The following is a 24,699-nucleotide window of genomic DNA, read 5'->3' on the forward strand; positions in this document are numbered from 1 at the left end:
CAGCTTAGCCTGGATGGTTAGATCTGCAGTCTGGTTGGCGAGGGACAACTAGATCAAATCTGATCTGAATTAAGCAGGCCATACACACATTGATTTTCCCATTTGATTCCCAGGAGATTTGATCACTGTGATTGAATCACAAAAATGCCTGATTGATTTCCACAAAATTTTGGTCTACAAGTATTAATTGGGCCAGATAAAAAAATTACAGTTGATTGGGGTGGCAGTCGATTAGTGGCTTGTAGCAGTTCACTGCATTTAACAGTGCTGCAGTTCAGTTGATATTTCAATAGAATAACTACTGGAATCTATTGAAAATGGTTCTGCAGTGTATGGATAGAATCGATTCCTCTTTGAATTGATTGTTTGGGCCAAAAATCTATAAATAGTGGAGAGATTGCACAAAGGTTGCACAATCAATGGGGGTAGCCTTTAGGTACACACATCCAAAATTAATTGGCTAATGTTTTAACTTTTAAATTTTAACACTTCCATGTAGTATGATGATTAAAGCCTGGTACACACTTTCAATTATGATTGGCCAATCACTGACCAATTTTATTACCTCCATGTAGTATGAAGATCAACAGATATTGAGCAGATTGTGTAGGTAACGCCTCATACTGCATGTAGGTAGTAAAATGTGTAAGTGATTGGCCAATCATAATTTAAAGTATGTACCAGGCTTAACAGATTTTGAAGATTATGAACATATTGTTTAGGTAATCTCTCATGCTACATGGAAGTGGTAAAATTGGCCAACCATTAGCCAATCAACATTGTATGTGTGTACACATCTTAAAGCCTGGTATACACATACAATTTTGATTGGCCAATGACTGGCCAATTTACCCCCTTCATGTAGTATGAGGGACCACAGATTGTGAATAATATGAACAGATTGTGTAGGTTAGCTCTCATACTATGCGGAGGTGGTAAATCTGGCCATATTGGCCAATCAAAATTAGATGAACCAGGCTTTAAGCCTGGTACACACTTTCAATTATGATTGGCCAATCACTGATCAATTTTACCACCTCCATGTAGTATGAGGGTCAACAGATATTGAATACTATGATCAGATCATTGGTCAGTGATTGGCCAATCATAATTGAAAGTGGGTACCAGGCATTAAAGTGTAACTGTCAGGCATAAAATAAAAAATCAATTCTTTATTTTTATGTGGTAAACAAGTAATAAGGTTGTTACCAGAAAATCCAAAAGTTAAAATGACTTTTAGTTTTCTTATCCATAAAACAACATTCCCCAGTTTCTGTGGCTCTTATTTGGTACATCTGCTGCACAAAGGAAGTTGCAGGGCATGCTGGGTTGTCTTTTTTTGTTCTTTACTTTCCCCTCAGACTTAATGCAGCCTGATTGGCTGAAGCCTCTTCCCCTCCTGTTTTCCCCTCCCACACCTCTGTTCCTCTTTGATTGGCCAATATTTCTTATGCTGAGACAATGCACTTTATATTGCAGAGCTGGGTGGGAGTGCCTGAAGACTGGAAGGAGGGCGGGCAATGCATACACAATCAGGCAGAAGAGATTAAGGGAGGACATTACATCAGGATTGGCTTAAAAATAGACACAGTTGAGATGGAGAATCCTAAGAAGGATTTTCTCTTTTTTTTACTATAGAGAAATCACTCAAATCAAACAGTGCAATACATATGTTATGTAAGTAGAGCAAGTATTTATCTAATTATATATGTGTTTTTTTCTGAGATAGAATTGCTGACAGCTCCTCTTTAACACTGGTATACACTTTCAATTACGACTGGCAAATCACTGACCAAATATACCACCTCCATGTAGTATTATGGTCAACTGATATAGAAAACTATAAGCAGACTGTGTAGGTAAACTCATGGAGGTGGTAAAATTGGTCAGGGATTGGCCAATCATAATTCAAATTGTGTACCAGGCTTCATGGTGCATACACACACACACATGTAATAATAATTTGCCAATAATTTACCAATTTTACCACTTCCAAGTAGCATGAGGGCCAACAGATTTTGAATACTATGAACACAATGTGTAAGTAAGCTTTCATACTACATGGAAGTAGTAACATTGGGCAGTCATTGGTCATTCAGAATTGAATATGTGCACATAACATACCCATGAAAAACAATGGAGAAATTTCTTATACTTAAAGTGAACCAGAGACGAAGCACCCTCATGTATTTTATCATATAGATCAGTGGGAACATTAGAGAAAACACTTACCATGCTTGCTGTTCCATTCTGCACTGCACAGCTTGTTTCTTATCAGACCCGATAAAATTCCCGACTGAGCATTCAGTCTGGCTTTGCTATAATGACTCAGCTATAATGATTCCTGAGCAGAGCCAGCAGGGGGCAGCCTTGGACTTGAAAAGACATGAGAGAACACAGACTGAGCTATAAATATTCCTGAGCAAAGCCAGACTGAATGCTCAGTCGGGGATTTTATCAGGGCTGATAAAAAAACAAGCTGGGCAGTGCAGAATGAAACAGAAAGCAATATAGGTGTTTTCTCTAATGTTCCAACTGATATATATGGTAAAATACATGAGGGTGCTTCGTCTCTGGTTCCCTTTAAGGGTGTGTACACACATTCAGTTTTGATTGGCCAATGACTGACTCATTTTACCACTTCCATGTAGTATAAGGGCCAATAGACTGTGAATACTATGAACAGTTTGTGTAGGTAAGCTTTCATACTACTTCCAAGTGTAACATTGATGAGTGATTGGCCAATGAAAATTGGATGTGTGTACCAGGCAATTGTCACTCTCATGATCACTGATGAGGGATGCACTAAACTGAAGTACTTTACTTGTACAGAGTGTAAAAAATAATATGAGCAAAGGTTTTTTTTGTGTGTGGCATAAAGCAGTACAACCTTTAACAACCACAGATCCAACATAATCCCAAAACAAATAAGAACTCTGAATACAAAACAGCAAGTAATAAAAACAAATGAGTTCTACTTGTTGCTTTGGGCTTAAAAGATTGCAAGATTGTCAGAATTCAGTCTAATAAAGTCCAGGGCTACCGACCTTGCAACTGCTGGGGAAGAATGTGTGCAAGTTAAGCATATGCATCCTCCCTTATGCCTTAGGTTAAGTTTTCTAGATTGTTTCACACAGATGTCAGGAATGACAAAGATCAGAGGAAGCACAATATAGGTAAATTGACTTGGCAAGGGAGTGGCATTGGGAATATTTCTCTCAAGTGCTTTGAAGAATACTGGCTGTCTCCTGAGGTGTTCATTCTACATAGAAATAATATCACTGCATGCTGTTGAAGCATGGTACTTACTCTTACTTACTTGTATGAATATTAGGACACATTATAATATATGATTTGGGTGTTAGCCAGTAGTGTCTATTCAATGCATGTCGATTGTCAATTTGGACACAGGACATTTCATTATCCATGCCTCCGTGTGGAAGTGTATAGAAAGGTATTAAACCCTTTTCACTGCCATGATCATGTTCAGCTTACACTAGGGAGCCAAGTTGGCTTTTACTTGCATTCCACTTGTGTCAACAGAACAAACAGAACAGATCTCAACATTAACATTCCCCATAGCTAATTTTTCTAAAAGCCGAGATCCCACAGAAATAAATGTAGTTTTCATGGTTTAGTATTTCACAAAGTAATCCTAAAGTGTTTATCAAATCCTCAGGTTCACAAAGTCAACAACGGGAGGTGTCATAGAATCGCTGGAATTGGGAGTAGGTATAATTATTATTATTTTGGATTTATATAGCGCCAGCATGTTGCATGGCACTGTAGGTATAAAGCCATAATTTATATTTATGGTTTCCATGGCTACCATAAATGCTGTTCTTTTTAGAATACTGGATACCAGAACATTCTTCTGTCAGACCTCTGCTGTGTGCAGAAACAAGTTGTGGACCCCTCCATGGAAGCCTGGAGGCCACTCCAGAGCAGCACTCTAACCCTGAAATGTACCAGAAGTAGTGCAGAAGGGCTTGATCCAAGGTTTTAAAAGAGCAGCTCTCTGAATAGTTGATGAGGTGAGTATAAATTAAAGTATTACATGTCCCATACCCAGGCCATCATACTTGTCAGCTTGAGTTGTAAGTCCAGCCACAGGCACAAATGATTTTAGTCTTGTGTAGGCACCCAATGTGAGATTGTGTTTTTCTGTGCAAATGCTCCTTAATCAGATGATGTTAACTAAATTAATTGTGAATTACCTGGTCAGAAGTCCCTCTAACAGCTACTTCTTGCAGCATAGACACTGGAGCTGTAGGCTGGTGTCTTCTCAGAGAGCTGAGTCTGTGCCCTGCCCCTTTGCATTTTCCAAAGAGCAATTATGCTGAGCCAAGCAACAGCAACACATGCCCTGCCCCCCCATGTTAGTCTATTCCCAGCACCTAGCCCTAACCACACCCCTAGTACCCTAACCACACCCTTAGTATTAACCTTTTCTTGAAGCATAATGCTAATATTCCCTAGCATTAACCCATTCTTAAAGTAAACCCCTAACCTCCAACCAACAGTGACTGAGTTTTAAAACCCATTACTAATGTCTAACTTCCACCCAACATTAAGTTCTTCTTGAAGCCTAATATTAACCCCCCCCCCCCCCCCCAACTAACTTGTCCCTGACCTATCCCTTAACACTTGCGCTTCTAATTGATGCCTAGTTGTAGGCAATAGCTAAATGGGACTCACTTTCTGGTGTCCTCTACTACTCAAGCATCAATTTCTTCACCGCCTAAGACTGATATGCTGGTGCCTGCTAAAGTCATTAGGACTCCAAGGCAACTTCCACAAACTGAAGGATGGTGACAAAACGTCTTGCCAGCGGGCAATGAGTCCTCCTGCTTTTTAATTTGGGAATATTTATACATACAAAAATAACTCCTCTTCAGTGGAGTTCAAAGTCTTCAAACTGATTCCTGTGAAACTTTACTGTTCTTCACAGTACATTGCTATATCCACATCTACAGTTCTCCCCTCCCAACAAGCTTTACTTCCATTGGGCACTATGGGTCTTCAATAGGTAAGAGGGTTTACTTTTACTTTATAGAAGAATTCTGCTACTGTACAGTAGATCATCATAATGTACTTGAGGAATAAATGCGAATCCATACCAGTAGCAGTGTATTTACAGCATTGTGCTTATGTAAGTTGGCATACTAACTTCATAAATGTAAATCATCTCGCTGTGTAACTGAAGAATAAATGCTCCCAGCAATAAGAAGATGAATTATCGCTCTCCTTCTTATTCAAGAACACAATCCTGCTTGCCAAGTCATTCTTTGTGGCGTCTGCCTTCCTACACTCTCCTATCAGTCAGACACATATACATACGTTTTATTTACATTATAATTATACATCAGTTACATTCCAATTAGATTGTTATAGAAAGTGCTATAGCTAAGTAACTGCAGATTTTTTCTACTTCGAGATCATTCAAGAGGCTGATGGTAATACGAAGAAAATGCCACGGTAGCCAATCAGCAATCACCTTTCACTTATCTATCTATTCTCATTTGATAGAAGGTAACATCTGATTGGTTGCCATGGGTCACTGCCTATCATCATTTTCATTTATGCATTTGTGAAGTGTTAATAAATAAGTTCAAGATATTTATATTTACATGGAAATATACAGATGTAATGAATTCTGCATATGCCATGTGCAGAACCAAAATAACCCAAATACAAGCAAAAATGGCTAAAATCTACCAGTCATCATACTCACACAGACAGTTTACAGAAAGAAGGCAAAGATCCAGGGTAGTCGTCAGCTACAGGCATTTATCCAGGCAAGGGAAAGGTTTTTTGGGGGTCTGAAGACTTTTTTATTTCCTTTTATCCTCTTAGCTGACTGGTGAGGTGAGGGATCTGGCAGCCCTGCCTCCTTTCCACCCACATAAAAAGTTAGCAATGAAACACACAAAGGTCTTTGAGAAACAGTTACTTAACTAATAGAACCTGCAATTAGTCTAGTGTTTAGGAAACCATATGTCCTTAATGTCTTACAGGGCTGGTAACTATTACCCCAGGGTGAGAAGCTGGCGTGGTGGCAAAATCATTACTACCTGCAGAGGTTTAATGTGCAGACTACATTGCTTTACATATAAAGGCTAGGTTTTTTCTTCAGTAATCATCCTCAAAGCAGCAGAGAAATGGTTTGATCGTCTGCTGCTTCTTCTGAATTTTTAAACACAAAGAAAAAGCAATGTGGGGAAAACACAAACTGATCAATAACAGATACTGAAAAGAAAAGCAATAGAAAAGAAAACAACAAATGCACTAACTTGTAATGAATGTTAAATAATGCATATCATGGATACTCACACAACACTGCATGGAGAAGAGCATCTGAGTAGTAGATACTACTGGTGATGTTAAACAGTGAGGTGAATGACATAGTGACAGTCCTAAGCCTTAGCGGTTTATCACACTGAATGCAAATAATGAGCTTGGACCAGTCCATTTATATTCCGTTATTGCCACTGTCCACATGTTCCTGCATGTCAAACCAAATATTTCCCAGCATTAAGGTCAAACAGCCACAGGAAGTTCATGTAGGATATACAAAGTGACAAGGACCAGAAGCTGTGTGTCACAAGAAAAGCCAAATACTAAAGAAGGGGACAGATTTTCACAGTGCAAAAATTGCAGTTGAAAAGATAACAGCAAGAAGATACGTTTGGGAATGAAAAAACATCTAAACACTTCTAGTTATAAACTTCTACATATCCAACTTAAAGATAAATGTAGTTTTATGATCCAGCCACAAATATGTATTTTAATAACTTGAATTTCCACTACGAAACTGATCTGACGGGGAACTTTTACCAGCCTGAAGCTACTTCTTTGTCCTATTCTTTAGCTGTATAATTTTTCTAAACTTCAGTTGGAGTCAGACTGGAAAGACTCCAGTGGGTGAAGCAATTCATTTAGGCACTGGGTGCCTGAAGCACCCAAAACTGAATTTATTGGAAAGTTCCATGCCAATTGATAAGCATTGTCCTGTCAGGAGGTTACTAAGGTCAGGAGAGGTTAGAGATAGAAAGCCTAGGTGGCACGGGTGCTGGGTCTTTTGAGGTTAGGCTAGCTGGGGATTTTAGGGGGGAGGTCAGGGGTCCCAGAGCACCACTAAATTGAGAAATCTCCAATAAAGCTCTACTACTGCTTCCAAACCCTAATTCGGCCCTCATTTTATTTCTAAGGCAAAATAACTGCCTATTCTGAGTTCCTGTTGAGGCAAAATACAATTGTATAAGGGGCAGTTAGTAAGTAAGTGGCTAGATAATGTATCGGTTAAGGGCTCTGCCTTTGACATGGGAGACCGGTTTGAATCTTGGTTGGGTTCAGTACCTATTCAGTAAGGAGTCCTTGGGCAAGACTCCCTAACACTGCAGAGGTCGCCTCTTGAGAGCACCCTTAGTGGCTTCAGCTCTTGAGCGCTTTGAGTTAGACAGGAGAAAAGCGCTATAGAAATGTTAGGAATATTATTATAATAAATATCATAATTAGAGGTGGGGCGACGGATCCAATGAATCTACAAATCCCTCGAATCCTAAGAAAGATTTGAGATTTGTGGATAAGAATCCTGACATAATTTCCACAATTTGAATCCAACGAATCCCGACCCTGCGGTGTAGTGGCGTAGCATCCCCGCACCTCACGAAAGCAACGTTGTTCCCTGCACCTTATGAGACAGAGACTGATGAGAACCAGCGCTGGAGAGATACACTTGCTGATACTATTGCCTGAGCCTCACACAAGCTGCTGCCGGTAAGACACACGCTGACGATTTTACTTGAGCCTCACACAAGCTGCTGCCGTAAGACACACGCTGACGCTTTTGCCTGAGCCTCACACAAGCTGCTGCCGTAAGACACACGCTGACGCTTTTGCCTGAGCCTCACACAAGCTGCCGCCGGAGAGACACACGCTGACGTTTTTGCCTGAGCCTCACACAAGCTGCCGCCGGAGACACACACGCTGATGCTTTTGCCTGATATTCACACAAGCTGCCGCCGGAGAGACACACGCTGACGCTTTTGCCTGAGCCTCACACAAGCTGCCGCCGGAGAGACACATGCTGACGCTATTGCCTGAGCCTCACACAAGCTGCCACTGGAGAGACACACGCTGACGCTTTTGCCTGAACTTCACACAAGCTGCCGCCGGAGAGACACATGCTGACGTTCTTGCCTGAGCCTCACACAAGCTGCAGCCAGAGAGACGCACGCTGACGCTGGTGCCTGAGCCTCACACAAGCTGCCGCTGGAGAGAAACAGGCTGACGCTTTTGCCTGAACTTCACAGAAGCTGCCGCCGGAGAGACACACGCTGACGCTATTGCCTGAGCCTCACACAAGCTGCCGCCAGAGAGAAACACGCTGATGCTGTTGCCTGAGCCTCACACAAGCCGCTGCCGGAAAGACACACGCTGACGCTATTGCCTGAGCCTCACACAAGCTGCCGCCAGAGAGAAACACGCTGATGCTGTTGCCTGAGCCTCACACAAGCCGCTGCCGGAAAGACACACGCTGACGCTATTACCTGAGCCTTACACAAGCTGCCGCCGGAGAGCCAATATCACCTCATCCAATATCTGGAAACATTTCCAAATTGCACAAATTAAAAATTATGCAAATTGCAACCTTTGTTTATTTATTTTATTTATTGTATTTATAAAGCGCCAACATATTACACAGAACTGGACAATAGTTAAGGTTAAAGACAATATTTAAGTGTTCACCGCAGGTTTCTTTCATGAAGAACTGGGTCATCACTGTTGAACCTTTGCCTCCCTCTTTCCCTTCCCCCCACGTCACCTTAAAGATGACAGATGATTGCCAAGTGCGACTGGTGGCGCCGTAGCATGGCTGCCTCGGCTCTTGGCTTTTGGGCATTATCCCCACCCCATCACCCCTTCCAGAACCTGTATGAGCCAAAACCAATTCCGGGGACAAACCCATGTTTGTACTTGGCAAAATAAATGATTCTGATTCTGACATACAGCAATAAGACAATACAGAAATACATTCAAACCAGATCACGCAGCACAGTATGAGTACAAGGTAATGCTTAGTCAGTCACTGGATGGGAGCATGGAGATTAGGCCATTCGAGTTCACTCAAGAGTTCACTCAGATCACCCAGATAGGATGGGTTTAAAGAAATAGAGGTGCATGAACAGGTAGGAGATATAAGGAGGTGGTGGAGACAAGGAAGACAGTGGCATTGTGCATGAGGGTAAGGGGATTTGTAGCTACAATGGGGGGAGTTGCGAAACAGATGGGGAGACAATGACATGGAGTGGAGCGACTCAGCAGTTTAATCTTAAAGGACCACTGTCATAAAAATTCTAAAATTTCAAATACATGGAAACAAATACAAATGATAACTATGTTTCTTCCAGAGTAAAATGAGCCATAAATTACTTTCCTCCTATGTTGCTTTCACTTACAGTAAGTAGTAGAAATCTGACACCACCGACAAGTTTTGGGCTAGACCATCTATCCACAGGGAATTCTTAGTATGGCCTTTAGTCTTTATAAAGACACGCCCTGAAAAATATTTATACAAAGATGCTGGCCTTCCTCCCTGCTCGCTGTACACTTGTTTGGCAGTTGGACGTAGTAACTGCCATTCACTAAGTGCTTTTGAAAATAAAGAAAGCCCTGAGAGCCCCCCATGAGGAGATGGGCTAGTCCAAAGTTTTATCAAATTTTATCAGATTTTTACTACTTACTGCAAGGGGCAGCAACATAGGAGAAAAGTCATGGCTCATTTTACTCTGTAAGAAACCTACTTCTTATTTATATGTGTTAACATATATTTTACATTTTAAGATTTTCGCGAAAGTGATCTTTTAAGGGCAGCAGAAACAGACTCTGCAATGGCACATTTTGCTTGGCTGCTGTCCATCAATTGCACCAGTGTTTGTCTACTACATAGCTATATTGTCAATTCTTGTCACTAATCCTCAAAATATACAATAATCAAATTCAAGAACAAATGTGCGCACATTTGGTCATATATAAAAATAGTAAAAAACAAAAAAAGTGTAATTTAGCAGTTAAACACTGTTAACCCATTAAAAAGGTAACAACTAGGGACAATCTAGGGACTAGATTGTGAGCCCCCCTGAGGGACAGTTAGTGACAATATACTTTGTACAGTGCTGCGTAATATGTCGCCACTATATAAATACTTAAATGAATGAATGAATAATAAACTAGTTGTATGATTACCTGAAATACCAGGATAACTGGGTGCATTGTGCTAATTGTAGTGGTGTCAAGAATATAATAAAATGCAACGTCATCAAGACGGAAGAGGAATTACAAGCTATAAAGGATTCTGTGTCAGCTACTCACCTACTAAAATAAGTACTAATTGTTCACAGCTAAATTAGTCAGTGTTGGTACAGACTTAGATGGGCATGTCTAGAAATGTTTTAACTGCATAAGAAACGTTTACAGATTAAATATCATCTGTGTAAGTTGTAGAGCTACCCACTACAATGAACTATTAATACTGCATTTTCATTAATATCATAAGCAGAATGTTTTAAAGCGGACTTAAACTTTTGCACAGCACACAATGGAAAGTCTTTATTTCTCAGTAGCTGATGACCCGGTGTTGCCCGGGTATGTAGTTGGCTGGTGTTTGCTCCGCCCACATTTTCTAACCCTAACACACAATTACTCAATTACTCAATGACCTAGTTTGTGAGCTGTGAGGTCTTTGGCATCAATAATTTGCATTGCACTGAAACAAATCTGATTGTCTGTTTGTGGCTCCACCCCCTTTTTTTGAATTTGAACCCCAGTCAGCCAATGACAAACTGTACCAGGTTTGAGGCTTGTGCCATTAACAGTGCAAGAATGGCTGCATTTTATATTTTCCTAGTGAAATTTGTATTTGTCTCCGCCCATTTTTTGGTTATGGGGATAAAAAGTATCCTATATGTTATTCCAGGTAATGTACTATGTGAATGCCAAATTTCATTCAAATCCGTTCAGTCAGTGTTGCGGGATTGAGTAACAAACATTCAAACCTTCGCATTTATAATATTAGTAAGATATAGTTACTAATACATCTCTGTGTTCCGTGTTTATTTAGGCAGATAAACCTGTCTAATTCCTCTTGCACACTGCATGCATTTCCGATTCCGATTCCGTTTTTTAATCGGTTTTTACCTCCTCCGATTCCGATTTCAGATTTTTAATCTTTACTGCATACTGCGTTTTTTGTTCCGTTTTTCTGTTGAATGTATTCAGGGGAAATCGGAAACGGAATCGGAAAACGGATTTGCAGTGTGCAGGGAGCCTAAGTAGTTCTTATCAACAACTGTGAATAGACTGCAGGCAAGCTCTGACAAGGCAGCTCTCTATATAGTAAACACTAAGGCTGCCACTTAACTCTTTCAGTGCCATCTGCAGAAATGAAACCAAGTTCAGTTTTCCATGAATTGATTTGAAACATATTTTTTTTATAAAGGTCATCATGCTGTGGTTAAACTTTTAGAGCAGAGGGGAAGTTCAGGGTTTATTTCCACTTTAATATCCCCCCTCATATTTGTTTTCCATTTACAACATTCACTATTAACTCATGTCATTTAATGTCATTTACATGCATAGCACTAACCATTTCACAGAGAAATGATCTCCATGAGTTATCAGCTAATACTTTACTGTACCCTATACAAAAACAGAGAACCAAGGAACAAATTTTCTTTCCCATCGAAACACGCATCATTAAAAAAACTGAAAATCTTTTATTAAGAAAAGGATTTGGACTTTTTTCTTTTCTAAAATTAGCCAAAGAATCTCTTTACCATATCTGAGTACCTGTATTTCAAGACAATAATCCAGCCACACATTACTTATCAGCTGCTGATGAGTCCGCCCGGCGGATCACTCAGAAACAGCCTTATCAGTCCGCTGACATTGCGTATACACGCGCTACTGTTGCCTGAAGGCCAGACCTGGAGGGTCTGACGGACCTGTCGTTGGCGGCCGTAGTGCGTGTGTACGCACCTTTAATGACAAAACTAGGTGGGCAGTCTGGACATGGTAATGTGATTTAGCATGTGTGGCGGAGAGACACTGCATTCTGAGTGGACGGAGCTTGAAGGCAGAGTGGAAGGACACTTCTCAGCCGTAAGCCTATGGGGGGAGCCTGTGTATAGCTCAAGCATGTACTGGCATGTACTGGCATGAGTATGCTGGTTTTATTGGAACATTTTATGGAAATAAAAATCTGTAATGTTTTTACAGTATAGAGGCTTCTATTTGTCTGAGGTGAGTGTGCTGGAAGCTAAAACTCAGAAAAAGAAGGTCCTCTGCGCAGCTAGATCTCGTCACTACAGTCCTTCAATTTGGTGAGTCCCCCACTGCTGCGTGTGGTGTATATTGAGTGATGTATACGTTTTTACAGGCCCTATCTGAGGGCCCAAAGCACAGACAATTGGCACTATATGTTGTGTTTATTTGTTTGAACATTTTTTATATAATTGAAATAGAGCTTGAATAGGCCATGGTCAAGAAATAAAGATCGAGCAGATGCCCCCGTGTGAACCGGCCCTAATGCTCAGTTTAGTGAATACAGTAACACTCAGGGGTCTGTATGCAATTGATTTTTTCTCCTGAATTTTCTCCTAGGTAATATTTTCTCACATTGTCAATAAAATGGCTTTAAACCAGCAACAAGCAAGAAAATACTCAGAATTATTTTGATAGTACTTTAAACTTACTTTTTGGTACTTTGTCAATTGCAATGTGCTGCAAAGTTATTTAACCATTTTTGCCTTTTGGACGTGACTTTTATGTCCAAAAGGCTGCTGCGCATGTTTGCGTGCCGGTGTGCTCCTGTGCCGCGCCTTAGAAAAACCGACGGCTTCCTTTCAGAGGCCGCGGTCTTTCTGACCCCCCCCCGAAAAAAAAATCACGTCCTCCTTGTGCTTCCTTTAAGCGAGCACTCTCGCTTACAGGATGGGAAGTAAACAAAATCACTGTTGCCATCTTGTGGCCAAATAGTAAAACTACATGCCTATACATTTTTTTTTCACACATAACACAATAAATTACATTTAAAATTAACTTTTCACCTCCCACACCCAAAAAACCTTTTAAATATGCATGTCAAGAGGGTACATAACTATTATTTTTTAAATTATAAGCTTGTAAATAGTGATGGACGCAAAACTGAAAAAAATGCACCTTTATTTCCAAATAAAATATTGGCACCATACATTGTGATAGGAACATAATTGAAATGGTGTAATAACTAGGACAAATGGGCAAAAAAATGTGTAGGTTTTAATTATGGTAGCATGTATTATTTTAAAGCTATACTATAATGATTTGTTCCATTTTTTTCCCCTAAATATTCCTGTTAAATAGCATTTAGAAAAACAAGATATAGATCAATTAATTGTGATAAGTAGCGATAATGTTATTGGCAAATGAATGGGAGGTGAAAATTGCTCGGATGTATAAGGTGAAAAAATGACTGAAGGCTGAAGTGGTTAAACAAGAAAATTATTATTTTTTCCTCTTAGGATACAACTCAGGAGAAAAGGTTAATTGGAAAAGGGCCACGGGGTCTTGTGATTGTCCCCCCCCCCCCACCTGTTGTCAGCTGCATCCAGGAGAAAACGTCAGCAAAGTTCACTATCACATCTTCTCCATGCAGCTATGTGACTCACCCAACAGTACAGGCACTCTAGAAAGAGATAAGCCCTGATATTGGCTTGGGGCTTCCCATATCCATAAATATGTGGATCTGATTAATGTCTGTTTATGTTAGGGTTGTCATCTGTTTATGTTTGATCTCTTGAGGAGGAGAAGCGGGCAGCTGCCACAGAACTCCTATATATGGAGTACTGCCTGCTATAAGGCGGTATTTGTAACAGGCAGCTGGAGGATCCTCAGACCTCAACATGAGGGCAAATTCAGTAACGGATTATCATTTCAGTATTGATTAAGGTGTTATTTGGGATTAATTTAGCATTTGTATGTTCGAGTAAAATCTAAGTTGAGATGTTTGGTTTCTACCTTGCAATTCACTTGGTCTGATTTTACCAAGTTAAAGGTTGTTGGTGACCATAAAGTATCTTTCCTGCATTTATTTATTTATTTTAACCAGTTTTTATTAGCATTTTACCTTTTTTTCCGTTTTTGGTCAATAAAGATACACTGACAGTAGTCAAAAGTCAGGGAAATAATAACCAGAGACAGTAAACAAATGATAACAAATCTCACAGAGTAAAAAAGAACAACCAAAACCAGTTGGCCCCTCCCCTCCTAAACCTTTCCCCAGTGGCGTAGCTTGCGGAGCTCTGGGCCCTGGTGAAAGTTTTACATTGGGCCCCCCCTAGCACTCTAGACATAACAACCTGCTAAGGACAACCACAGTGTCAGAGATGCAAGAAGGGGATGAGGAAGAGTTTGTTAATGATCGCTACTATTCAAAGCATCTATATAAGTGATTAGTATCAGCACAGGACCAATAAAGAGCTAATACTGCGCTAAGTGAGGGCCCCTTGCGGGCACAACCTCTGCACCCCCTATTGCTATGCCCCTGCCTTTCCCTAACCCCCCCCCCCAAACCCCACCCCTGAGTCTCCTGCATTTATCATACATGACCTGCTGTTGAGCTGTCATACCGAAGCATAGAGGGTACAAAAAAAAAATTGTGAAATGTTGTATACATTCAGCTGTTTCCTTAATCCAGAACAGTCTGGATTTGTTTAACAGACTTCACACTAAGGTAACATTCAACTACAGCTGCATAATCACTCTCATCTTATGACAACCCTCACTGTAGTCTGATGTGACCCAGATGAGGGTTACAGACTTCTGCCACCTCATAGCAGTTGATTTTTAATAAATCACAGTCAGTTCGAAAGGACCATTTACATTGTCCAAAGATCTCCAGACTCGGAGAACCAGTCATTCAAGCCATTTTGTGCTCAGGTGTAAATGATTTTGGAGAGAACATTCCACAAAAGAAGACAGACTCCAGCACTCTCCGTAATTTTTTTCTTTATTTAGCCATAGGTTGCAGGTACAACAGATGCCCCCTGTCTACAGCTGTTTCGCGTGTGAACACGCCTCCTCAGGACATGTGGAGCCTGCCTAATCCCCCACCCATCCACCTAAATACAGGTACTTGCTTCCACCCACTCAACTCTCAGAGGGAGGGGGGATAACAAGAATGGTAAGGGAGGGGAAAAGACAGCAGTAAAAAAGTGTAACAATTGTGGAACTTTCTCCGTGATCAGCGCACAACGCGTGCGCTGACACGGCGGAAATCCTCTACAAGCGTATATTTGCAGGCACCCAGCAAAAGGTGCTACGCACCTGTAGAGGGAAATTCCTGTCGGCAGATGGCGCTGAGGAGTGCAGAGGAACCAATCCTCTGTACCTCCACAAATGCCAGACAGGAATTGTACGAAGCGCAGAACGCAATCGCAAGAGAGGCGATTGCGAATGAGAAGAGCAAAGGGACAGGTTGTATGTGTGTGCGCCAATCCAGTCGCCACCCTGCGACCGCGCACACACAACAGCAGATATGAAATAGGAACGCGATCGCGAGAGGTGCGATCGCCAGACGTGACACAAGGCAGATGAGGACAGAATACGAGGTTAGCAAAGGCACAGCAAATAATACAATGAGGAGATACGGAAAATAACAAACGCTAGCTAACCGTGAACACCGCACTCATTCGCAACAGTGCACGCGGTTATGCGCGGTCTCCACGTGTTAAGCACAATAGAGACAAGCACGCCTAACTAACCATTAACAGACAAACATGAAACAGAGGACGCGAGCGCTTGCTTAACGGTTACCTCTCCGAGCCTCCAGCAAGCGTAGCAGACAAGACAGACACACGAAAACAGGGACAAGCGAGAGATAGGATCCACAGCACTAGCGAAAAGTGGCTAGCGCGATCCAGGTACAGAGTAGCAGAACAGAAGGATCCCCAGCGCTAGCGAAAAGTGGCCAGCGCGATCCCAGAAGACAGAACAGAAGGATCCCCAGCGCTAGCGAAAAGTGGCTAGCGCGATCCCAGGAGACAGAACAGAAGAGATAGCTGGTAGCAACCGCTGCACCAGCTATACTCCAAGAACAGAGATCAGAACCATTTCCTGTCGACCACCATAGGGACAGGACAATGGCTACAGGCAAGACAAGACAGAACAGGCAATACAGATAATACAACCTGACTGGGCTAGAAGGGGAGCCTAAAGCAACCCCCAGGAATTAACTATACTAGATAGCAATGGCTGACACTCCAGCAGTGTCCATCAGGAACAGACCATGGAAGGGAAATGACCAGCAAAGCCTTCTGGGAAACATAAAGCTCTTATAGTGCCAGTCATCAAAGAAGGCAGGTAGGGGATTTGCATAACGAATGTATGCAAATTCCCCAGCAAGAGAACAGACCAGAAACTTGCAATGGAAAGACAGGTCTCTGTTCCAGAGACCTGCAGCCCACAGACTAGAGGAATGGACAAAAAGCTGTCTGCCTGTGCAGCCAGCTGAGCGGATCATCACAGTACCCCCCCCCTCTAGGGATGGATTCCAGACATCCCTCAAAACTGGTATCATCACAAAACTCTAACTGAAGACTCATGAAGGTCGGGACAGCCCGACAAGGCCCAATTCCAGAGTCAATCCATCCGAAACCGACCTCATCGGAAGCAGAAGCCACCGAAGCATGCCCATCAGCACTACAAGTCTCAGCGTAACACCCATCAGGACTGTGGACACCAGAGAAGAAGCCATCGACACCCTCCAGACAATACCCACCACCTTCCAAGGAGCGTCCAAGAATACCAAACCTGCCGCAATACCTGTTCGAAGTGTCCCTTACAACACCAAAGCCATTGCTGATGGTATTCAGGGCACCAAGCAAAACCTTTCCCGGAATCTCCCAGAACGCCTTGAAGCTCCGCAGAGATCCCAAGAAGCCAGAACGCTCACCAGGCTCACATGGAGAACCACCAAGAACCCCTATGGAACCTATGATCATTCCAGACTCAAAATTAGCAGGACACCCATCAATATTAGGACTTTCAGGGACCACTTCTGGGCATGCAAGCAGGCAGGCTATATCAGAACATGTCTCCACTGAGGAAGCATCTGAGTACGCTGGTAACAGAGGCACACTTGGGCTTTCTGGGTCACAGAGCACATCGGGGTACACTAGTACAGGAGAAACCTCAGGACATGTCGGGGAACTGCCAACCTCAGAGTCCGACACGACAAGACCAAAACCAGTACCGGGCAGAAAATCATCACGAGTAAAGGTCACAGGTACTGGTCTTTCAAAAGAAGACTCGGACTCAAATTCAGAATTTTCTGTAACTGTAATATCATCATTGACTACATATGAATGAAGCTCCACAAGAGCTGCAAAAGTAGTCAGCAAGGCAGCAATGCCTACTGAAGTGGGCAACACCTCAGAAGGACCTGGGGGGCAGGAGACATCTCCAACAAGTTCTGCACCCTTTGGGAGGAACTCGGAGACCTTCAGATCATCAAACAAGACCTCAGGAACATCATTTTTCAAGTTTTCTAAGAAGGAGTCTGTACTATCCATGTTACAGGGCAAAACTGGAACTTTATTTTGAGAACAGGGCAGATGTCCCAGGGAAGGTTCCACCACAAACTGAGACTGGATCTCATCATCATGAGGGGAATGTACAGGTATATTTATTGGAACACACACTGACTCCCTAACTTCAATCTCACTGCATAGCAGTCAAACTAGCTTGCAACTCCAAAACTGCAGAAAAACAGGTAAAAATAGCAGCAATACCTAGACGAGCCTCTAGGAGCAGGGCAGGAGATATTGTACAAGGCAATATTGACTCATCCAGAGTACAGGGTGGAGAGTCAGAACTTCCCTCAGAGCAAGAAAGGGGCTCACAAACGTCAGTGTGAAAGGAAAACATGTTTTTATTCATGGTACAGGGCAGGTTCAGAGAAAGCGTCTCTGAATAAGGCAAAGAGGGTTCAGCATCAGATTCGCAAAACCGAAGCGCTGTCTCACTCTTAGATTCAGCTAACAATGTCGAATCCGAGGAATCAGAACGCAAAACCTGCGAATCAAAATTCACTTTAGGTTGTGAAACTGACGCTTCTATAGCGCAAACCTCCGCGATCTGCGGAGCAGACTGCAAGGCATTTAGGACCGAAACACTGGAGCAACTGTCCCCAGGCAACAGGCCCTTACAGGTGTGAACAGGGTGAGACAGAGACTCATCTGCAGAAGAAATAGTGACATCAACAGGACAAACTTTATTAGGCATATTAATTTTACTTTTGATGCTGCACAGTCGAGAAACTTTCCCCATAGCAGGGTCACAGATGGAAGATCTCAAAGATCTGTTTCTAAATGACAAAGGATCCCACACATCCTTGAGGAAACCGGCAGACTCATGCCGATCACAATCTGCAGGAACATCCGAGAAACAGGCATCAGATCGCACAGATTCAAACTGCACACTGTCAGGAGAGAATCCTTCAGGATTCGCACAGGAATCAACCACAGCGGCATACTCATTCATTTCAGATTGCACAAAGTCAAGACTCTCATGCTTTACCCCAGAAAGGCAGGAACAATCATCCGACAACGATGTCTCTTTATTGGAATCAATTGGTTGGTGTGTGTGCAACTCATCCAAAATCGTTTGCCATACATAGATCACCAGATCCACATCATCCTTGTCACATTCATCGGAATCAATCAGAAGGTACATAGAATCAAGACAAGCATTCAAGACATCTTCGCTTTTTGCGATGTAAAAATCGCAAAAAGCTTTCCAATCAAAATCGAATTCCTCCAGCAAGGCCCCAACATCCCAGGAAGCAAATGGGGGTTCAAATAGGCCAGTATCCAGATAATCTCCATAGGGGTGGAGTTCAGGAACAAGAACAGATTTTTTAACTGCTTTAATGTAGTGTGCGATCCTACCTATAGCAGGATCCACATAAGCTTTGGATTGGGGCAAAAAACCTGGAAACTGATCAGCAGATGCATTATAAACATCATTATCATACTGCATGGTTTTGCCCATTTCAGACTTGACAGAAATAACCTCTCTATCTGTGGTTGCTATGGGCAACGGATCTTTCCGCTGGGAAGCCTTCCTAGATCTTTTACGTTTAGACTTAGAGGCTTTGGATGGCTGCTTTATGGATGAAAGAGTAGATGGAACAGCTGATTGAGCTGCTGACAACAACTCATTAAGGGGGTATGGTAATTGAGGTAATCTCAGCCAATTGTGAATTAAAAAGGCCAAGAATTCCAGGGGTCTTTGACTCAGGGTGGTATGATCTAACACATCATAACCCCACATTGACATTTCGCCCCCCAACAGAATGTAGACCATTTGGGGGGCCCAGGTAGACACTGGGGTGCATTGGAATTCAGGGTTCGCTAACAGTTTCGTACACTCAGACAAAAATTCGTCTGCTGATTCAGGTTCAAGTTTTTTAAATCTCTTAAAGGTACAAGAGCCATATTCAACAAAATCGTACAAATCGGAAATTCCGTCTACACTGGGGTTTTGGGTTCGGCTGGTCATTCTGTAACGATTGTGGAACTTTCTCCGTGATCAGCGCACAACGCGAGCGCTGACACGGCGGAAATCCTTCACAAGCGTATATTTGCAGGCACCCAGCAAAAGGTGCTACGCACCTGTAGAGGGAAATTCCTGTCGGCAGATGGCGCTGAGGAGTGCAGAGGAACCAATCCTCTGTACCTCCACAAATGCCAGATAGGAATTGTACGAAGCGCAGAACGCAATCGCAAGAGAGGCGATTGCGAATGAGAACGAGCAAAGGGACAGGTTGTATGTGTGTGTGCCAATCCAGTCGCCACCCCGCGACCGCGCACACACAACAGCAGATATGAAATAGGAACGCGATCGCGAGAGGTGCGATCGCCAGACGTGACACAAGGCAGATCAGGACAGAATAAGAGGTTAGCAAAGGCACAGCAAATAATACAATGAGGAGATACGGAAAATAACAAACGCTAGCTAACCGTGAACACCGCACTCATTCGCAACAGTGCACGCGGTTATGCGCGGTCTCCACGTGTTAAGCACAATAGAGACAAGCACGCCTAACTAACCATTAACAGACAAACATGAAACAGAGGACGCGAGCGCTTGCTTAACGGTTACCTCATCGAGCCTCCAGCAAGTGTAGCAGACAAGACAGACACACGAAAACAGGGACAAGCGAGAGATAGGAACCACAGCACTAGCGAAAAGTGGCTAGCGCGATCCAGGTACAGAGTAGCAGAACAGAAGGATCCCCAGCGCTAGCGAAAAGTGGCCAGCGCGATCCCAGAAGACAGAACAGAAGGATCCCCAGCGCTAGCGAAAAGTGGCTAGCGCGATCCCAGGAGACAGAACAGAAGGATCCCCAGCGCTAGCGAAAAGTAGCTAGCGCGATCCCAGGAGACAGAACAGAAGAGATAGCTGGTAGCAACCGCTGCACCAGCTATACTCCAAGAACAGAGATCAGAACCATTTCCTGTCGACCACCATAGGGACAGGACAATGGCTACAGGCAAGACAAGACAGAACAGGCAATACAGATAATACAACCTGACTGGGCTAGAAGGGGAGCCTAAAGCAACCCCCAGGAATTAACTATACTAGATAGCAATGGCTGACACTCCAGCAGTGTCCATCAGGAACAGACCATGGAAGGGAAATGACCAGCAAAGCCTTCTGGGAAACATAAAGCTCTTATAGTGCCAGTCATCAAAGAAGGCAGGTAGGGGATTTGCATAACGAATGTATGCACATTCCCCAGCAAGAGAACAGACCAGAAACTTGCAATGGAAAGACAGGTCTCTGTTCCAGAGACCTGCAGCCCACAGACTAGAGGAATGGACAAACAGCTGTCTGCCTGTGCAGCCAGCTGAGCGGATCATCACAAAAAGCTTTATAGATAAAATTACAGGACACATTATGCACCTCCCTTACATGTTCCATAAGCCGAGTGGCACCCTCCCCATTCTTCACCGATCTTTTGTGTTGAAGAAAACATTCCTTAAGAGGTTGTACCGTCTTCCCAATATAATAGCGTCCGCAAGGACACCACACACAGTAGACCACATATTTGGTACGATAACTGATGAACTGTCTGACTTTCCATGTGACTGCAACCATCTGTACAGTGTCACCTCTTTTCATAGAGCGACATGCACTGCACCGTCCAAAGGTGAAATTTCCCGTCCATTTCTTTTTAGTCAGCCAATTATCTGCAGTTGTAATGACGTTTTTTCCCACATCACTGTGTACCAACACTTTTCTGATAGTTTTCCCTCTACGGAAGCTCACTCTAGGGAATTGTGTAGTCAGATCCTTAAGATGGTTGTCAGCGTATAAAGTGTGCCACTGCTCACGTATAACCTTACAAATTCTGTTTGAGAGGGGCGAATAATCAAAAACGAAATTGAACCTGCGTTCTCCACTGCGTTTCTTTGCTCTCCTATTAAGGAGACGGTCCCGAGGGACCTCCTGAGCCCTATCTAGGGCCTGTGAAATAGACTGAGGTAAATAAACCCTATTGAGGAGTCTCTGGTGCAATTCTTCCGCCTGTGACTCAAAATCAATATCAGAGCTGTTATTTCTCCTCAATCTAAGGAATTGACCGTACGGGATGGCGTCCTTGACATGTCCCGGATGGTAGCTGTTGAAATGTAGAAGACTATTTGTGGCAGTCTCTTTCCTATGACCCCTGGTAACTACCTGGTCATTTTCAATCACCACCTTCAGGTCGAGGTATTCCACCTCCCTGTCCCCGAAGTGCGATGTGAATTCCATGTTTACATGGTTGGAATTAATCCACTCCATAAACCTGTTTAATTCAACACAGCTACCATCCCAGACTACAAGGACGTCATCCACTTACCTTCTCCATAGTCTCAAATTTTTTCGGAAGGGATTGGAGGGGGACCAAATTGTCTCATCCTCCCAAATGGCAAGAAACAAGTTGTAATACGTGGGGGCCACCGGGGTCCCCATCGCAGTCCTAGACACCTGTCTGAACCACTGTCCATTAAACAAAAAGGCATTTTGAGATAGAACAAACCCCAAGCAGTCACATAGAAAGTCAGAGAACTCATCAGTTTTGCCATATATTTCCAGAATTTGATGTACAGCCTGTAACCCTGCCTTATGTGGGATACGGCTGTAAAGGCTGATCACATCTATTGTGGCCGAATGGAAGCTATCTTGCCATCGAAAACCATCCAAGACATTTAAGGACTTGACCATTCTGAGACACGGCCTCAACTTGTGGTCCAAGTATCTTGAAAGGGCTTCCATTAGTGAACCCACCCCAGAGACAATCAGTCTCCACGGTGGGTTCACCAACGTTTTGTGCACCTTAGGTAAGTAGCACCACAATGGATACCGGGGCCACTTTGTAAAACTCAACGCCCCTTCTGAGGAGTGTCCTCAGTCTCCCTTTATCCTTCTCGATTGGGTTAGTGTCCAATCTTTGGTAAATTAGGGTATCATCAAGTTGGCGGTATGCCTCTTTCAAGTACATCTCTCTCGGGAGAATGACAAGATTGCCCCCCTTGTCAGCAGGTTTGCATATCAGGTCTTCCCTGGACTTCAGCCATTTCAGCGCTCGTTCTTTACCTTCAGTAATATTTTTACTTTGCCTGGGGTAAATACAGGCCTTAACTTCCCTTATTATTCCCTTCTGGAAAGACTCCAGAGGGAGGGCTACTGGGAGTAATGGGTGGATTGAAGTTAGATTTACGGAAGCGTACAAATTTGTCACCCTCCATCCCCTCCCAATTTGCCTCTTCAGTTTCCTGTCCCCCACTCTCCAATAAAATATCCCTTAAAAATCTGCAAGGTATCCTCATCTTTGGTATCCAAAGGAGCGCTGATGCTGAAGCCCAGAGATCCTATTTCAGCATTAACTTTCACTGCATCATTTTTGCTCTTAAAGTATTTGTGCACATTTATTTTTCTGATAGCCTCAAGTTGATCTCAGACCGGCACATATCAAAATCACTTGTAATACAAAAGTTCAGTCCCTTTGATAAAGGTGCCCATACACTCGTCAGATTGGCAGCAGATAGATAAGAAATGCATCTGATGATATATCTGATGCGTTTTTAGAACATTTTTTACCAGGATAGAATTCCAATAGATTTCAGTTTGAAATCTATTGAAATTCGATCTGATGGCATTTTTTTGCCATCAGATTTCCATTAAGGCCAATGCAAACTGATAAGCAATCTCATCAGATCGACCTAAATTTTCCACCCTGCAAGTTCGATGGAAATCCATCGAAATCGATCGAAATCGGCCGTCGATCGGTCGATTGGCCAACCGATTTGCGATCGATCGATCGATCGATCGATCGCGATCGATCGGTCGGCCAGAAAATCGGCTGAGTGTATGGGCTGCTTAAGACAGATAGACAGTCCTCAGATAAAGGAACATTAGACAAATTGATAACCTTAAGTTGATCTTGATCATCGTGACTAAAATTGGAACACTTGGGTTGACATTCATCTATAGGTACTACTCCTGCCTCTTCCACTGTATTTGCTTCCTCTTTTTGGGTAGACCTATGCCTCCCCCTGCCTCTCCTCTTCCTCCGCCTAAAGGTTGACCTCCAGACTTGGGATGGGATCCCCCACAGGCTCCCCCTGAACCTACTGGACACTCCTCCTCTACGCCACTAACCTCTGACCCAGAGTCCGTAGTCCAACTACCCAGGGCCGGCGCTACCATTAAGGCAAAGGAGGCAGCTGCCCCAGGGCCCCAGAGCTTGTAGGGGCCCCCAGTGGCTACAAGAGGAAAAAATTTTTTTGCAAATCGGCCTTATAGTTTTTGAGAAAATCGATGTTAAAGTTTCAAAGGAGAAAAAATACATTTAAAAACCTGCCGACTTTAATGGTTAATAGCAAATTCACCTTAAATGCTAGAAACCCTTAATTTGCAGGATATGTTAAGGAGATCATTAGGAATAAGAGGAAAAAACAATTATTCAAAAAGACCTTATAGTTTTTGAGAAAATCGATTTTAAAGTTTAGAAGGAAAAAAGTATACTTTTAAATGCGGTAAATGTCACTTTTAGTAGCAAACCTAACGGTAGTGTCATTTTACATGCATTAAACGAAAGCGCAATAAATGTCCTGACGGGGTTTCAAGGGGGTCTATACGCAGCCGCAGCGCTTTGGCCAGGGATCGCTATACAGCCATAATATGGCTGTATGAAGATCCCTGGCATTTTTTCCTATTTTTCCAATTTTTTTTTTTATGTTTAGAGTGTGGGAATTAAAAAAAAAAAAAATATGTTGGTTCCCCCTTCCTGAAACTTTTTAACCCTTTGTCCCCCATGCAGGCTGGGATAGCCAGAATGTGGAGCTCCGACCGATTGGGACTTCACACCCTGACTATACCAGCTGCAAAAAAGGTCCCTTAATGCCGATTTTTGTTCCGGGGTATATGTTGGGGGGGCCCCCCAGGTTTATTTTGCCCTGGGGCCCCATTGCTGCTTAAACCGGCCCTGCAACTACCCCCACCTCCTTTTCCCTTTTTGGGTTTGGCGGTACCTGGGTTGCCAAGTACCGTGGGATTCTTGGGCCTAGTAGGTCTTACTGGTTTATTGGGTTTAGGCCACGATTTTTT

The 24,699-nt window shown here is 43.0% G+C and overlaps 1 protein-coding gene across 5 annotated transcripts in view; it reads right to left on the reverse strand.

Moving 5' to 3' along the window:
- EDAR (ectodysplasin A receptor) overlaps positions 1 to 24,699 on the reverse strand; it is a 205,933-nt gene that overhangs the window by 91,594 nt on the left and 89,640 nt on the right. The window contains exon 1 of one of the 5 annotated variants that reach the window (XM_068268302.1): positions 6,334 to 6,429. The exons of 2 other annotated variants lie outside the window; for them this stretch is intronic. The gene's annotated coding sequence lies outside the window, so the exon portion shown is untranslated. Of the gene's footprint in view, positions 1 to 4,217; positions 4,314 to 5,734; positions 5,818 to 6,333; positions 6,430 to 24,699 lie in introns of those variants that run through there. 2 more of the 5 variants (XM_068268300.1, XM_068268299.1) reach the window with 2 other exon arrangements.

The sequence above is a fragment of the Hyperolius riggenbachi genome, chromosome 2 (assembly GCF_040937935.1).
Source record: "Hyperolius riggenbachi isolate aHypRig1 chromosome 2, aHypRig1.pri, whole genome shotgun sequence".
NCBI lineage: Eukaryota > Metazoa > Chordata > Amphibia > Anura > Hyperoliidae > Hyperolius > Hyperolius riggenbachi.